Source organism: Lissotriton helveticus, chromosome 4_1 (genome assembly GCF_964261635.1).
Source record: "Lissotriton helveticus chromosome 4_1, aLisHel1.1, whole genome shotgun sequence".
NCBI lineage: Eukaryota > Metazoa > Chordata > Amphibia > Caudata > Salamandridae > Lissotriton > Lissotriton helveticus.
The window spans coordinates 439,699,987-439,706,615 of record NC_136063.1 but is presented as its reverse complement, the minus strand read 5'-3'; positions in this window follow the sequence as shown (position 1 = coordinate 439,706,615).

Sequence of the window (6,629 nt, the reverse complement as noted above, 5' to 3'; positions counted from 1 at the left end):
TACCACCTAAGAACATCTGACAAAAAAGCATTATAATTGTACAGTGAGTACAAATTGACAATTAGTAAAAGGAAATTTCAGAGAATGGGTTTTGAAATGTCCATAAAAACAAAGAAAAGAATCAAATTAATCTATATGGAAAGAAGCATCCGAATAGGGTTGCTGATTATATCTCAGAGGGATAATACATTATATACACAATTGAAAACTCAATGTTTGTCAAGTAACCCTAAAGGCAGAATTTGTGGAGTGATAATCATAAGAGTTACAAGGAAAATAAGATTTTACATGAAGAAGTAGGGAAATTGGGATCCTTTAGCACGGTGGAAAGGACAACCTTGATAAAAATGATCTGTGCCACTAACTCTGTCCCTACCACTGTCCTGAAATCTGACCTGGAGTACCCACAAGAGACAGACACTGTGGAGGCCAGTGAAGTCCAAGATTTAACAGCAGAGAAAACATGATTGTTCGGATGCATACTAGAAAATTCAAATTATGGTGTTCAAAATTTAACACAAAAATATAACCCCCTCATGTTGAGAGCAACTTGCGTGCAAACATATTCAAAGTGGAGAGGAAGAAAACTGAAAAGTAAATCTAAACGAGCATTCTCAATGCCAATAGGTTTGGCTTTAAAAGAATGTTGTTTGGTAATGTGAAGAATTATAAGTAGCTAGCACGATAATGGATATATATTTGTGTTAAAGCAAAGAACTGTAGAATAATATTGGTGTAGTTTACAAAATCAGGTGACAGTTGCACTGTCAAGCCAGACCTAAAAATCCATATCGGTTAATGACTTCTCTCCTCCCACCTGTCCTGCTGTCAGTGAAAAGTGCCATAAATGATCTATGTAGTTAGCTAACACAATATAATAACATTACAGTGTCATGCATGTGCCCCTGAAAGTTCAAGCTCAAGCAGCAGGCTAAATAAACAAAATAATCACAGCTGTGTGGAGGGCAAGCACTTTTTTTTGCAGAAGCACTCAACCTCTGCCCAATCAAAACATGTACTCTTGGCCCCCAACATGTGGGTGTAGCCAAAGCCCTTCTTTCCTGTTAATGCTCACATTGTTTGGCCATGGCTGCTCTGACAAGCCAGACCATAAAAAACATTCAGCTGAAGGAGCTCCAGGAAAAGAGAATATTGTCTCTTCCTCAAAGCAAATAGCAAGACTTTCAGCATAAATATGAAAGAATTTAGCTAGAATCACCTAAATGCACCTTTGAGCATGATGAATGTATGAAGAAAGAGAAGATACAGCCCACTTCATGTTGAATGAATATACATCTATATTTCCCTAAGCAAACACAACGAATCGTCCTTGCTATAAAACCGGGATTGTCAATTATTCTTTTGTGCTTCTAGATGGTTTAATGCAAAGAGATGAAATCCAAAAGAAACAGAGCTAAACAGTCCTGTTGATTAGGCAATCATGGTTATTCTGTTAAATGTTGTTTTCACTCCGGCAAGTGTTTCCAGGAACCCACCTTTTTTAATTAACACCAGAATACAATGTTCAAAATATGACATATTTGTGTGCCTCGAAGACATTTTAATGGCCGATATAATTGTTGAAAGCTTAGCTTACCCGGCTACACTTACTGCTCCGGGAAACACTGATGTGTTTGGAACATGTCTAATTCCTACTGGAATGCGCCTTGCCAGTTAAACTAATGGGATAATAGTCTTACAGACTGCAGTTGCCAATAGCTCTGCCCTCATTTCCCAAACCTGCCTCCTGCAGTATTGTTTTCAGCATGTCACTGACCCACAACAGTTCTCCTGTTCATTCTCTCATTAATTCCCGAGCCTTTTTGTGCTTCCAAATGTTGAAGTTACACAGCTGTAAAATGTTTGTAATTTGAATTTATTTAACCCATGTTACTTCACTTTGAACCGATAGAGACGTGTGCCCTGCCAACCCTCTTCACGTATTTAAACGTGATGAAATAGCTCACTTTTAACACTTCCCTGGCCATGAACGATGTCTGTTCGAAAGACCGCGGGTTAATAGGCAGCTTATTGCAAGCTTTAAAAAGGTATGAGTCTGCAAGCAAGCCCAGGTTAAATCGCAAAATATATCGAATCATACCACAGGCCCTGAAATGTTGTGCATGCCTCCCCAGAGGCCCTTCAGTCATGAGTTGGAGACCTATGTTCTGAAACTTTGGAAGCACTTTTCTCAAGTAGCCTTTAATTTATTCTTTGCAGTCATGCACATTTCCAAGCAACCAAGTCAGCACAGCGATTACATGTAAGGGACAAAGCACCTAAAAATGTAAAAAATCAAAAATGCATCTAAAACATATTACAGAAATGGATCACAAACTAGCAAGAAACGTGTAAAACGCATTAGCAAGCAGCATCACTAATCTAAAAAAGAGTTGGGAAACGATTAAAAACATGGCCACACCAGTGCATTGTATACCACATTATTACGACAAAAGATAGCGATATTACTTCGTCAAGATACCCACACGAGGCTGGCCAGAGCTCATTGATAGCTTGTACAATAGTGAAGTACAAAATAGGTTTAGGATCTTCCTGAGGGTGATTATCACTCTCAGCAGGTTGAACCTCAGGACTGGTGTGGAACACCATGTTCTTCAACTAACTCACATGAATTTGAGGTAGAAATGGCTCAAGACATATAGCCAAAGCCCATGGAGCATTTGCTTCAATACCCCTGGTTTCTTTCAAACAGCTTGAGAATACCAAGGACCCCGCGAAGGGGAGGGGTAGTAAAGGAACATTGACTCAATTCTCCTACCTCATTTAGAGTGGGGGCGAAGGTAGAGTTCCTGATAGTGGATCTGCTGCTGGCTCTTCAATTGAGAACTTTCTTCTTGTGGACTTGATGCTTGTGAAATTGGTAGGAAGGTATTGCCCAATTTGGCTTGGTCCCTCCAAAGCCATTCTCATCATGGATGTTAATTTTGCGGTTTCTAATGATAATCACTGCAGTCACAAAAGACGAAGGGGCATATTTATCATTGAGTTGCATCGCCCTTGTGCCACGCAAGGGGTCTCATGGGCAATGCAGCAACTAAGTCAGACTTATCAAGTCAAGCAAGGCCACCTTGTGTGGCCCAGCGTGGCTAAATAAATCTAGAGTTAAGCAGCGCAAATCGCTGCATTGCGTTACTGCGCCCCAGAGAGGTGCTCAATGGGTGGAGTGTGGATGTTCACATGCATCAGCCCATGAAGTCCCTGGAATGGTACACTCCCAGATGTACCATTCCAGGAAAGACCTGGGAACGCGTCAAAATTCCAAGCCTCCCCAAGTGAGGTATAACGAGGAGAAATATTTCTATTTCTCATATTTTCCTCTTTATATGAGTGCTGTATTTTGCAGCAATCCAAAACCAATCCTGCCTGCACTGCAGGCACCCTTGAACCATGGTGCAAGGGTGCCTGCCTTAGTGCTAGGCAGCACATTGTGCACCAGCGCAAGGAAATGACAGAGATGCTCTGTCTAATGTTAAATATGGCTCATTCCTGCCCTTTCACGCAGCGCAGCACAGCACAGCAAGGTTGCTTGCTGCGTTGTGGTGCGTGCAAGCTTGATAAATGTGCTCCAAATTTCACAAATGTTCCACATTTGCTTGGAGAAAACATTTTACTGCTTGGGGAACACTAGTTATGCTGTTTTTGAGGATGGACCCTGTTAGCATCAGGAATAACATAAGTGACCATATGCCTGCCATGCTAGGGCCTTGGCTTACCACTATACCAGGTTCATGAACAGTTAGTGTATGCAAGGCTTGAATGATTGTGAAGCTTGCAAAACACCTGGAACTGAAAACACAAAGTTCCTATTTAATGCAGTACACATAGGGACAAAGTTTACAAACAGCGAATGTTCGCAAAGCTGCATAGATACTGTAGTCAAATGGTTGAGCAAATGTTCCCACCAAAAAGGTTTTTTTGTAGCTCTTCAGTACTGGGTTAGGGTTCACAAACCTAGATGCTTGCAAACAACTGAACAACAAAAATGAAAAGCAAACATAAATAGCAACTATAGATTTCAGAATACATGCAAGAAAGGAGACAGTGGGCCATATGTATGAAATTCTTAATTTACGACTCTTAATTAGCAAATCAGTATAAATTGCTATTTGGGAATCGTAAAGGGGAATGTACGTACACTGCAATTTCCTTATAGCTATGCCAATGGACTCACAATCGCTATTAGGAAATCGCTATTTAGGAATTCGTTAAATTGCGATTTTCTATTAGGAAATCGCAATTTAGGAAACGGAGGCCCAAATACAGCTGGAAGTAGGATGATGATGTCAGAGCCCAGGTGCACACTAATCACAGGGTGTGACCACCCGCCAGTTGCCTAATACACCTTTTGGAAGCAGGGAGTGCCGCTGCCTCACTGCTGGCTATATTACTACTCAACAAGCACAAGGGAAAGCCCTACTCACAGAGAACCAGGGTACGTATTATATATCAAGAAACAACAGTTCTTGTGGAAACATTAGTTGGTTACATGGGTAATTAAAATGCACAATGGCAATGTGTTTGGGTTAAGCGGATTTCAGACAAAGAGGTAGCCGAGTATATAGTCCTTGTGTTTTTTCATTAAAAAAATTTATAGAGCAATTATTTGAAAAAAACAATATTTTATGTACAAAAGGATTGGTGCATAGTGTCCCCAGTGCAAAATTGGAACCTAAAAAATAAATGTGATGACATTTGTGACAGTTACAACGTGGTTTCCATTATTCTTGAAAAACGATCATTAATATTTTCAACAGTTTCTTCCAACACTATAAACAATAATTAGTGCTGGCATAATGATTCGTTTTCTTCAAAGTCAAGAAAACGAATCATTATACCAGGTCATGGCTGGACATCCTGACTGCCTGGACTGCTCTGGTGTCTCCAAGCTTGCTTTGACCTAGAATGATTTTTCACAAGTCACTTGGAGAGCAGAATATAAAGGGCTATGGTGGGACTTAAGAATTCAGCTCATAGCAAAGGATGGTATACATGCGCCTCTTCTTACTTTCCGAATGGACATAATTTTTCCTGTGATACCAGTTCTTGTTTGAAACATATGTTAAAGGAGGGACGACGAGAGGAAGATGCTTCGTAATGCACTTGTTCCTGATTTTTTGCCACATTCTTCACCCCTTCTACCATTTATTTTCCAGCTCTTTTGGCTTCGAGCAGTTGGACCTTTTACTGAATTCTACTAGTAAATTGATGTCTGTCTGTTTTCGCCTCTCTGATGTTAAGGGACATTTGATGTGTTGCTGATGACTTCACTGTCTATTTTCAACTTTAATCAAGAAATACAAGACAGTGAATGGGGTATTTTATCTTTATAGCTTATATTTCCTAACTGGGACCCTCCTAAGATGACACCTGACATCTTTCACACTATTCTAGGAGGAGTTGCCTTTTCCTCAGGCATTTAAAAAAAAGACTCAAAAGACCTTCTCAGCATTTAGTCCTTGACAGAGATGTTGTAAGATGTTGCAGCTTTTTGGCTAGTGACACTTGATCATAGATGTATCTAAGGTTGAATTTAGAAAAATATCAATTTCACACTCCTCCAAAATTTATGTCTTGGGGAAGGAGTGACCATCCACCCACATCAACGTATTTCAAATCCAGAGATCAAGTCATAGGTGCAACTCTCCATTCTTTATGCACATAATTACAATTGGAGATACCCACACTGAAAATTCCATAGGTTTCAGAACACCCTTAACTCTAGTTTATCAAATACATGTGTTAACTTTGTTTTGTATGTAGAAGACCCACCTCTCACTTTGTTTTTGTTTAATAGTCCTGATTGTATAAGTTTAATGCCATGTTCAACCTTTTGCAATCACCTGTCTTGTCTTTGATATTCATCCAGAATAGATTGAATACCAACTTTTTCACATCATTTTCAATCACCGTGATAGCCAAAATGTCTTGACTAGGTATTACTGTGACAACTAACATCTATTGATCATTCCACTATAATATATATAAACCTTTTACTACAGCTTCCCAACAATACCTTCCGCAATAAATTCAATCTAGGTGTCAGAAAATCTGACATGAATAGCACACTCTCCATTCGCTCTGGATCTGATATCCAATTCTGTCAAATGTAATCTACTGCACACATGATGAGATGATTAGGCAGATATTTTTTACCTGATTTTTTATCTGACTCGATTGTGAGATTCAGAACTATGAAACCCATGATTATTCCAGTTACAAGATCTATGCATTTCTCTGCTTTTCTTCTTGTAACTTTGGGAACCCAGGTCACTGTTAGAACCATGCTTTCCTTGCTCTCTTGCAGATTGTATTCATAAACTACAGCATACATATTTAACATTTAACACTGTAACACACACCCTGGCATATTATCCCTAATATCCCACAACAACTGCATTCTTTCTTCAGTGCACAACAGAAATTACAATTTGCCATAATCAACCCTGATTAATAAAACATAACTTTCACTTATGCTTAGACCCGTTTTCCATAAATTCACCTGCCATCACTTGTAGGACCTAGTTTGGTGTTGCTGACCACATATCCTTCATCAAGTCAGCAACAACGTTTGCTTCCTCCTGAGAGTTTTTAATGCTGCTTGCTATTAG